The following is a 12,594-nucleotide window of genomic DNA, read 5'->3' on the forward strand; positions in this document are numbered from 1 at the left end:
TGTTGGATGATGGACTCTCTTATTTTCTGCTTTTGTGTATCTTCACATTGTGCCAAGTCATTGCTTGCCTCAGGAAAATATATATCATTCTGCATGAGGTAAGCAGAGGTAATATTGCCCTGAAAGCTTTCCACACTTAACCAAGAGTCTAAACTGCTTGGACTTCCCCAGAGAAGAAGCAGTTATCACAAGGCACAGGAATCAGCATCTGGATGTAAAGGCAACTGAACTCGTGAGAAAAAAACAAACCTATGAATTTCTGGAAGACACTGTGGTCAGAGAGCAGCTGAAAAGGAATCTTGAGTCTTGGATTTAAATGTGGAGTTTTAAGTCTTGTGTCTTTTAGGATACGGAGGTGTCAGGAAATAATTTCAAGCGAATGAACCAAAATGTTTTCAGCCTGGTTGAGCTATTAAGAAAACCAAACCAACCCAACCAACCAACCAACCAACTATACATATATATATATACACCATATATATATAATGTGTGTGTGTGTGTGTATACACACATATATATATTCATTACTCTATATTTATTTTATATTTTATATATAGATAAATTTTATTTTAATTTGCTAAAATAACAGATATTATCCAGAGTTCATATCTGTTTGTATGTGGTAAATAGGGAAACTTCTGGGATTTATGTTTAAATGTCAGGAAATTGGTTGAAACTGATGCAAAGTAATGAATAATATATAATTAAACAAATGAGTGTCCATGACATGATAGGAGCAAAGGCACATCACAATCCTCTGCTTAATAAGTAAATATAAGGAATATATCAGCTTGTACATTCAAAACAGCTAAACCTGCTTTCATAGAGTTTTTAAGTAGTCATAAACTTTCATTCAGGTTCTGCTTTTGGTTGGAAAATAAGTACAAGAAAGATTCTAGGTGTAAAGGACTTTATTCTTCTTTTTTCAATTGTAATAAGGTAATAATACATTAATATCTGGGAAACTCACAGATTCTTAGTACAGCTAACAACATTTAGTATCAGTAAGAAAAACAATTTACAATAATATTGTGGTTTAGTTTTATCACTGCATTTTCTTAGACATTGGAATTACTGCACTTGATATTTGCATATAGACACAACTGTCAGTTAGAAAGGGTTAAGAAATGACATGACAACACTTGCAAATGCCAGTGCTCTTCATATGGGTCAAAATTAGAGAAGACTTTGAGAAGCTTCACAGGACTTACTGAAGCTAGTACAGTTGGTATTTTAATGGTAGTTAAGAATCAGTGACTTTCTAATGAAAAGAAATATACTCTGGAGAGAATAATGTAAAGTCAATGAGATTGATGCTGTGCTTATAGTCAAGTGTTTATGTGACTGCAATGCTGACCTTTTATTTGTTTTTTTTCAGGTTATTTTTTCATCTAAAAAAGTTATCTAATTTGCAGTGTCATTTACAATCACAGAACCATTGTTAAATAAGATTGTACTACAAAAATCAACATTATATAATTGTGCTAGCTATTAGTCAGGCTGGGAGGATGAGAAGGACTTCCACTATTCACTGGAATTTATTCCATATGATAATAAATATATTCCATATATTTATATATATATATATACCTTTAACAAGAATGTCCAAGACAGTAGAATATATACATTTATTTTTCCCATTGTGTCACTTCCTCTTACCTTGGATTAAATGTCCAGTATAGCATTTATTCTTCCATTATTTTATGATGTTGTTAAATATGTATTGTTCCATACTTGAGAACAAGTTGACAATATATTACCCAGAATGAAAGAAATAAAAATATATGTTGCATGCATGAGTCTTGATTACTTGCAACATTGTTTTGTGTAGTGTGATTTAACCCCTTTTCTGATTGAGATCATGTTTGCTATCCCCTTTGTTTAAAATATGTCTAAGAATTCTATTTCTACTGCAAAAATAAATGATGAATTATTTATACATACCAATTATTTATTATCATTTATGCAAAGCTTGTCATATTATGCATGCATAAAGGGATTAAATCACTGTTAACCCATAATGCCTTTAGGGGTATTATAAGATAGGCAAAAGGTTGCTTATGTTTACTATTGTAGATAAACATATACATTAAGAACATACATTTTGTTTATACAAATTGCCAAGCTGAGTATCAGTTCTTTTAGGAAAATTAAGTGTTTATTGAGCAATTGGTTTTCTAAGTAATGCTCAATTAATCTATTTAATGCATTATGCTTACTTTCTCTTGATTTAAAATATAAGATTTTTTCAACTACTGATACTCAAGTAGAATTTAATGCAAATCTGAGGAATGGTAGTATAAGAATGAAGACATTATTTTTCTTTGCTTTCTCTGGCCATCCCAAGGCAGGATCTTCATCAGCTAATGATGCATCACAGCACTTTAGCATTAAAATAAGTAGATACAATAAAATACCAAAATAATGCGATTTTCTATTACTTCCAATCAGCCTGACATATAAGGCAAATTCAGTAATATAGAAGTTTTGCACTAGCATAAATAGATGGAAAAATTAGGTGCAGCTGCTTTAATGGAGTACAGTGTAGTAGTACATCTCTGGAGTGTATGGGCCAAAATTATGTTCAGTATTAAAATAATAAAGTCAACCATATGTTTTGCCATCATGCTGTAAAAATAAGATCTTTTATGAGGTTTGTATTAAAAAACAAACTAACTAAAAATCAACAAAACAAAGCAAAACAAAACCTTTTCAGCTTTAATATACAAATAAATGCATTTTATTCTTTAAGAGGGATTAGGTTATCATATGTGTGGTAAGGGCATTTCATGTGATGGCAGAGTGAGAGTAATTCAGCAAGAGTCAAATGACAACTATTTAATGCAGTCAATCTCCAAAGCTGGAATATCTTGTTACAAATATGGTTCAGGTCACAATCTAAACACAGCTAAAAGTCTCAACCTAGTTCCCGAAGAATGTGAGTTTGCATAACAAAAGCTAACTCTCAAAAGCACATATACAAGTCTCTAATCATGGCATTTTTATTATCATCTTTTATTGTCCCTATTTAGCAAAGCAACATCTTGGTCTTGATTAACCAAACTGAAGGCAAATGTATAGCTGTTATTGTATGTTGCTTGTGAACAGGTCAGGTCAGAAAAACATCTTTTCCTAATTTAGTTTGTCTACAATTAAGTCAAAGTTTGTCACTGTTTTCAGTAGGTTTTCTTACTGGATACCACAGGCTTGATTAAACAATTTTTTATTATTATTTTTTTTTACATATATAGCTACAAATTGGGAAGAAATGGATCTGAATGCCAGCTCTTAGGGCTTAGCACAGGCCCATCTACCCTTCACATTCACACCTGAAACCTAGTATAAATTCTTGAGGTGAACTATACACTAAAAGCATTCAGAGGGAACAAGAAGCTTCAGCTCTGATTCAAAATCAGGCCACTTTATGAAAAATAGCCCTACTAACAGACCACTTTTTACATCACAGATTAATGCCATTATATCTTAATGTTCACTAGCTGCAAGAGCAGCCTTGTTTTAACCAGCTGCACTGAAGCATTATGCTGCAAATAAGACTATCCCCTTGTTTTGTCTGATTTGACAGCAGAGCAATGCCCTGATCTATACTGTGTTATTCTGATTAAAACCAATACAAGTGAGATCAAAATCAAGTCCACTGACTGTAAAAAGCAAAAGAATGTATTAAAAGAAAAGGTAGTTTGAGGGCAAGTAAAACCTCTAGCTTGTTTTTTTAATTAATATTTTCTTTTTGTGACATAGCCCCAGGCATCCAAATATATATTCTTCTAATCCCACTTGACCTCAACACAAATGTTTATGCCAAGGGTGTTCTCATGTTCCCAAGACTGGGGCTTAGGATAATGGATTCTACCAAAGGGCATTCTTGCATTTTTTTTCTCTTCTTTCATTTCAAACCACCTTTCTATCCATGTTTTAATCCTGATTCTCCTCTGTCCCACAGATATGGTCTCATGTATAATATTCCTATGGATGATACACTAAGGGCCCTGCCTACTACAGTCAGTACTAATAAATGCCTTCTTACCTTCTGGCTACAGAGCTAAGTAAAATAGGTTCTGTTTTAGAGAGAAACTCTGTACATGTTGCTGCTACCTTATTTCTGCACAGATGATCCATGAAGTCAAACATTCATTACTTACTATAAAAATAGTAAGAACAGATTTTGAAATTTATTTGCTGATTGAAATAACAGCTTTAAAAATATATATTCCTTTCTCTTTTTTTTTCTTTCAGTTTCTATCATGATTTTTGCAGAAGATCAGAAGTAGAATTGCTGTCAAAAATGAAAAACCAGCATTTCATTTTGTGTTAGAGTTGTCAGAAACGAGTGCGCATGATTTTTGTGTGCAATTCTGTGTGCAATTCTTAGTCTGTCAGAAAATGCAGATTCACACTGTAACTGTGTTTATAAAATTAGTCAGAGTAGCATGTAAAAACGTTGTCACTTGTATTTATTAATCAAAATGAGCTTGCTTTGAAACTTTGACTTATGCAAATTAGCAGCAGAAAATTAAGATGGAATTTTCCTTTATTTATCTGTAAACACTTTGATGTGTTTCCCTTGGTGTACAATAAAAAGTGTTGTGATATTTTGGTAATATCACCACTAATTCCTCAACTTTAATATTAGATGTAAAAGTTTGTCTTGTGTACTATCTTGAACATTTCAAAGAGTTCACAAAAGATCTTGATAAAATTTATTGTTCCACATCTGAAAAAAAGGAAAACGTACCAACATAAAATACTTAAAAGGAGAAGCCTGTATTTTTTGCCTGCTAAGTTACACTTTAATTGTGTTTTATTTGCAGTAATGATGACATGACATACTCTCAGAATATCCTGATGTAATTTAATTATTTTAAGAACATTTTTAATGGTAAAAGGGAAAAATGAATGTAAAAAGTATTATTTTATCAAGTAAATAGGGAAAACATCATGCTAGTGTGACCAGTTCTCTTTTTTGAATTTTTATAGCTTAGGATAGATATTTTTCATTCTCACTCCTTTAATAAATTTTAAATAGCACATATTTAACATTATTTTAACCAACATCTTTGTATTTTTCATCTTCAATAGAAATAGCAGCTAATCAACACTACAACCTCAGAATGTCATTATGATTCATACTGACTGACTGCATGACAGCAATGTAGTTTAAGAAATGTAAGAGGAGTAATTACAGAACATACTCTGCTTTGCAGAATAAGAATAAACACAAATTAACCTATAACAGATATTAAAGGATCAAGATTGGAATCAACAAGTAAAAAACAGAATATAATTCCCTGAGTCAGTATCTAAATCCTGTCTTCTATTTAGAGCAGCCTTAGGATTTCTGGTAAGTTTGCCAGAAATCCTAAGTTTACTGTACTTATTTGAACTCAGGACTATGGCTGTTCTAAAAACTGCATTTCTAAAATGGATTACTAATAGCCACTTATGGGAGATACTGTTGGATTTGTAGTTTTTGGTCATTTCCTCCTGAAGGAAAAACACTAAATACCATAAAATTTTTCATCAGAGTTAATCATCATCTGAAGATACTGAAGAATAAATGTTTCAAATCCTGATAACTGATTATGGAGGAGAAATAATTTTAAAACTGTTGCAAAATACAAACAGGTTGTAGTATGTAAAACACAATTCCCCATGTAGTCATACGCACATTCACTGATATTCATTCCCTGAATCTTAAAGTAATTTAAAAGGATAATTAGTGTGTAGTGTCTGAATTGGATCCTCTGAGGGTTAGTGTCCATCCTGTTTGTCACTGTTTCTTGCCTAATCCTGTCTAATGAGGGTTTATGTTAACATGGCTAAGCACTTGCCGATATGCGCTACCAAGCTATCTATGCTTAGAGAAGACATGCTGTTCAAATGTGTCACTGCCGTTGGCTATCATGCTATAAGATACTGATTATTGCTTATTAGGTTTCATATTCAAGAAGCTGCCATTTGTGCTTCTTTGTAGACTCTTGTAGTTCTTATGTAGGTAACACAAAATATCTGAGTTTTCCCCAGGTTTAAATTTTAATCTCTTTACTTGCATGCCTGTTAATAACTCTCTGTGAAGGGAAATACCTTTGATTTTCTGCTTTAAATTACTTAGAGCCAGTTAAACAGAGCTATGAGAAAAACAGAAGCAGAATTTAAACATTGGTAAATACGAATATATATTTATATTATTAAATGTTTATGCAAATGCAAATGTGTACATACTTTAACATATTTGGAATACGGTAGGTTTTATTTTAAGAGAAGATAATTATTTCTTCCTTTCTCTTTCCCTTGTCCTTGCTTCAGAAGCGACTAGACTTTGTGGATCATTATAAATTATAGTCAGGCCACTTCTCTCTGGCTAGTTATGATTATCCTTTGCAGGTAGAAAGGTATCCTACTGGAGTCTAAAACTAGAGGTCAGACTTCAGATCTGAGATTTGGCTCAAATCTGTTTTCTCTTCCTGTTCAGGGAAGGTGGAGATTTACTCTTGTTATAATTGCTTACATTAGCTATTTCTACACTGCTGGTAAAAAGAAGTCTCGGGAGTGCACACAAGCTGCTGACTAGCATGTACTCTCCTATCTACACTACTGCCTGTCAGGTTGCCTAAGGCCTGCCTGCAGGCAGCCCATGAGCGGCTTGTTTGGGCATATCTGGAGAAGTGCTAAGCTACTAGACACATCAGGGATGGAAGGTCCTGACCATTGACTCCCCTACAGATGCAACACAGATATATCAGGACCAACCTTGACACAGGTTCAAGTGTGCTGGCAAGGCCATGACATATTCCTTACCTCCTGAAGAAGAGTCCTCTTGACTGTGAACATCCCTGCCTAGGAACAGGCCCAGCTCATTCCAAGGAGATTTTGCTAGTGTGCTACCACTAAAGGCTGAGGTACAGAGTGCAAGGGGCAGCAGCATCTGGCTCCCGCCTATGCCTCACCATAGCCTGGGTCCCATCTTTGCAGTATCCGAATTCTCACCTTAAAATCTCAGACAGTCTGGTTTAGTGTGGACAAAGTGGATATCGTAATTCATCTAAACAGAAGTGCATGTGTTTGTGTGTGTGTGCTTAATCCCACAAGAGATTAGCCTGAATGCTTGTGTTTTTTGACCAGCTAAATCAATGGGTATATTGCCGATTCATATATAGTTGTAATAGACAGAAAACAAAGCTGTAACTCAGAGTTCAACTGTGAGTTTTGTGAAAGACCAACATTTCTCTTTCCATTGTAGTCCTGCAATAGCTGAGTGAAATGAAGATTTGACATGGCATCAGCACCCACCTAAAATTCAGTCAAGGAATGCTCCAAAGTTTTGTGAATCATCCTTTTCTATGAATCTGAGTTAAAAAAATAGCTGTTATGAAATATGAAACTGATAGAATTAAGTGGTGAATTTCTGATATTAAAACATATTGGTAAAAGTAGCCTCAAGTAACTTGGAAGAAATGTTACTGTAATTCTCCCCTTAGCAAATAATGACAATCTCTATTTCTCCATTTTAATATTTTTCCTCAACCATTTGAAACCCTCAGAACAACATTAAATGTGATGCTGATTTGAGACCTAGTTTAAGAAAAATCTAGAAAAAAAAAATATTTTTAAATAAGTAATAGCCTTAGACAATATGTCTAAACAGAATCAAATGTTAAAATTATCCTAGACTTATTATAGAATAAGTCATAGCTATCTCATTTTAGAGCTGACATCATCATCAACACACAATAGAAAATATATTTCCCTTTGGTAATTATTAAAGAGACTAACAACAAGCTTGGTATCAGAACTGCCATATTGTGTCCAATACACTGGCCGTTCTAGCCATGTCTTCTGGATAAGCTGTTGATAATGTTCAGGAAAAGAAAGAACAAATTTAGCATGACTGTTTATCTAAGGTATCTCTTACAATCTGATATACAGTGAACTGAGTGAGCTTACACCTACATATTGCAAACTGTGTTTTTTAGTTCAGTCATATTTTTTTCTTCTGTAAGATCAGTATTGTAGCAAGAAGGTTCAGCACATATGGACAAAATCATTGCCTGAAAGTTTCTAGTACTCACTATATTTGAATATATTTGAGTACCAAGTATTAAAATCCTTTGATAATATTAAGTGCTGAAGTTGTACATGCAAATTAGGTTCAGATGTTCATCAACCTGATATGTTTTCAACCTGTTGAATCACCATTTCTGTTATGATTATCTCCAAGTTTGAAGATGATTTTTAAGGAGTAGCCCCATTCTTCATCTAGCTAATGCCTGGAAAAATATGTATTTTATTATTAACTTCTAAAATTTTTCTGTGTCATGAACTTTGATGGAAAAAAGGGAATTGGCTATAAATGAGGACAAGAATCTACTGAGAAAGTTTCCTATCAACATGCCTCTATATCCTTTATGCATTATCATTCATAAATTTAATTTTCTAAAGAGATAGCCATGGTATCCCCTGTTCCCATAGTGTTATATCCACTGTAGGGAATATGGTTTCCTCAGCTGCCATAGTTTCTCCTTCCTAGAGACTAAAGTAAGAGTCCCACTGAGTTTTCTTGGGCTAGAAGCCACAAAGGTTATTTTCTGCTTTAACAGTCCTATGGTAATTAGTAATTACTGAAAGCTGAATCTGGTCCATTGTTAATTTATTTAAATCACTTAATTTCATTATATCATAGGCAAATTACAGGGATAGTTACTGTTTTGGCCATGCAAAACTGTCCATGGCCAAGATGTATAATGTTTCTCTAATTTGTTTCCATGGGAAATTAATTAATTGAGAAGTGGACAATATGGCAAATGCTGGAATTTGTATTACTTAGCTCAATAAATGTTAAAATCCTGCTCCACTTATCCTACCTGGGAGGGACCAAAAGGTTGTAGAAGAACAAAGGTAGAAGCCCTTCTACAGCTGCATCTTTTGTCCTAGTGGCAATCACAGTTTTGACTTCTATTACTTGAGACCATTTGTCAGTAAAACAACACTAGAATGGATCCACTGGCCCAGTTAGTCCATGAAGCATCTAAAATTGAAAAACAGACCATTTCTACCACCATACAAGTTCCCCAGCAAATTAATTTTCTCCCTTCTCTCACCACATAAAACAATCAAATCAGAGGAAGTGCGAGCAAGGAGGAAGAGAAAGGAGAAAATGTAGAGATGCCATATTCACAAGAGGCAACTTTGGAATGTTATAGATTGTATTAAAGCTACGATTTTTTCAGTGAAGATCTGTCTTTATAGTGAACATTTCACAAAATAATTGACAAAATCTGCAGCAATTTAACTCTTGTGTCAGTCATTCAAAATATACAACTACATTACTCTACTATTAATGAGCTTCAAGTGCATAATAAATTAAATTGATTGACATACCTTGACCAATAATAAAGTGAATTTCTTTACAGTTGAAATAAAAGTTTCTACTATTCATACATATTCACAAAATTCAGAGAAATAATCATGTTTTAGCACCACAGACATAAATATTTGTCATAAAAGAAACACCACTTTTAGCTATGTGTTCCTAAAGTAAGATTTTAAAATGTTCTTTTTATTGAGTGTTCACAGTTTAAAACTTGTCAAGACAAACAGGTTAATGTATCCAAATAAGCTCTGCATCTATCTACCAGATATGAATCTTCTGCTTACATGGATTTTGTTCACAAATGAGTATTGTGACTATCTAGGAGTATGGATGAAGATTCAGTCTTGAACTGACCACTCAACCTGAATATGATATATTCAATAAAACTAAGTTTCATGAGGAAGATGAAGTATGGCAAGTATACATGCATTCCAATTATTCCCATGCTTGAATTCTCAAAAGTTTACAGTAAGAACAAAAACCAGTATTGCTTTAGCAAGGAGTTTTATCCTATATTTGACATTATAAGACAATTATATTGCTACTCCTGCCTTTCTCTTGATCACAGCACACAGAATAGTTAGCCAGAACAAAGCAAAAAAAAAATAAATAATAATAATAATAAATAAAAAATTTATTTTAAAGTTGATAATAAAAAATTATCAACTTTAAAGAGATGAAACCTTTTCTTCAGAACTGGATCTCAAACTTTACTAAGGTTCTTAAGAAATATTACGTACATTTCCAGTACATATTAAAAACAACAAATAAAAGAAACTGAATTAGATAAATTGATTAGTGTTCCCGACCAAGAAGACTGATGTATTTCTAAATATCTGCAAACACACAGCAATATATTAATGACTACACTCTCGATACTATTGTTTTTGGAGGTAACTTCGCGGTCTGTAATAAAACATTTTTGATAAAAGATTTGGAAATTATTCAACTATGCCAATGCATTTTTCAGTTTTCCATTCAAAAATATTTACAGACTAGTTTGGTTCAAGCCCACTTGAGTTGTATTAAAATATAATAATGCATAAAATATAATTTTTAAAAATATATATATTTTATTTTGAATCTGTCTACCTGATGACTGATACTGGCATGAACTTCCTGTCTGACAGGAAGAATCACGGAAACCCTGACATCATACAAAGGACATGAAGCACACAATACAAAAATAATTTTCAGAGAATCTTTAAATAAATTTCACCCAGCAAAAATTCTCTGGATCATTATCTGCATTTTTCTGCTAAAAATATTTTTCAATATTTTCACGGTTAGTTATGTGCCATCTGTGATTTGCCACCCTTCCCCTCACTGAACGCCATGTGAGAGGGAAGAAACTAGGAGGCCACAAAAGTACAACGAAAGACGAGTACACATTTTGCACATTATTTTCTTGTGATGTCAAAGCATTATGTCTTAAAATGCAGTGAAGAAGTGCACTGAATCATTGCTGCTGCAAATCAGAACATTTTATTCACAGTACTTTCAACAGAAGTCCATACTAATGGGAAGAAATACTCCAGCATCTTGCATTTGTGGCCCTAGGTTCTATGCTCACAGAGAGGTTTTTCAAAGCACAAGGCAGAGACATTCTCCAGTCTGTTATGGGAATGCAGTTTGTTCCTCCAGTAAGCATGTTTGATATCACTATTACCAAGCTCGTGGGGGCTGTCACCATAAAAGGCACATAGAAATTCAGGATGAATATCTTAATTTTAAATATATGTGGTTTTTAAATAAAACAAAACTAATCTAAACAATTTGTAACTTCCAAGTGTATTAACTTAAAGTTGTACTGCAGCATTTGAAATGCTTTTCAAATGGGAAAACCTATTTAAACTTACATTCATGGGAAGTTATACATGGTGTACATTTAAAAATATACCTATTCAACATTACATATTTCATACATAATGATGTCTCAAAATTTTACATTTTACTGAGAACACACTGTTTTCTATTGCAAATGTATTTTGTCAAGTTGCTCTGAAAGACCTCACTGTCACATTTAGCATAAATGTAATTTTTCTGTACTTCGTCAACATTGTCTTTAAGCTGTTATCCATAGGGAAAATTAGTTGGGCAGCAGGTCAATTCACTTTCAGTTCCCATTCAGTACAAGTGCACTTAGCTAACTATGACCAATTAGATGATATTTTCTGTGAGAAAAACATGTGCTCTACATGATCCCCCTTACAACTAAGGAATCACTATTTACTAATTTCAAGTACAGTTTTAAGTAGCCATCAGATTGTAGAGTTCTGTTGATTCTGAATTGAAATGTTTCATGGAATAAAAACAAAAAGCAAGTTTGTCTGATATTTACTTCTATGTTATTCCCACCTCCTGACTGTTGAAAATAAAATTTAAAATCTCAAAAGAAATCACAAACGATACCACTTAATCTCAGCTGACTCTGTTGAAATCACTGTGGGATGGATTCACAAACCTTGAAATATGTCTTACAATGAGATAGTTAAAGATCAGAATCTATTTAACAGAACAGACTAAGTAGGATTAATCTTTGTCTGTAAGCATCTGTACAAAAAGGTATCTGATATTAGAGGGTTTTTCAGATAAACTGGGAAAGTTTTTGTAATTCAACCAAAAGACAAACATGCAAATGTATTAACTTGTGGGTAACTTCAACAACAAAAAGTTTATAAGAAGTGACCAAGTTTTTCCACTACCTAAATACAAGAGGAGAGACATGATTTCCTAAAAGCACGTAAGTCCCTTAGCAGAAATTTGGCAGGTGGCTGAAGTCCAATTTCCACCCACCAGTGGAGTTACCTGACTGTCTCACCAACTCCTTAGAGAGCTCCCTGGGCACTGTACCCACAAACAGCCCCATCTGAGTAGAACACATTTGCTCACAACCAAGCTCTGACTGGGATCTGGAAAGCAGGAGCTGCTCTGCTTGCAGCTTCATGTAGTGCCAACCTACATGTAGGCAGAGATTTCATGTGTGCATAGGCACACTTTGTGACAGGTCCCACACAAATTGTGACAGCACGTGTTCTCTTTAAAAACAAGGTAACAGCTGTATTGTTGCCTACCTCTTACAGATTCCCTAGAGACTGGAGCATTTGAGACTCAGTCAATATCCTCTGTCTGAAAAGATTAAGAGCCACAACTCCTCTCTCCCAGGAGACTGCATTAACCACAAGACACACAGCTGGGAAAGGAGG

Source organism: Coturnix japonica, chromosome 2, assembly GCF_054131305.1.
Source record: "Coturnix japonica strain WE chromosome 2, WE-NBRP24, whole genome shotgun sequence".
NCBI lineage: Eukaryota > Metazoa > Chordata > Aves > Galliformes > Phasianidae > Coturnix > Coturnix japonica.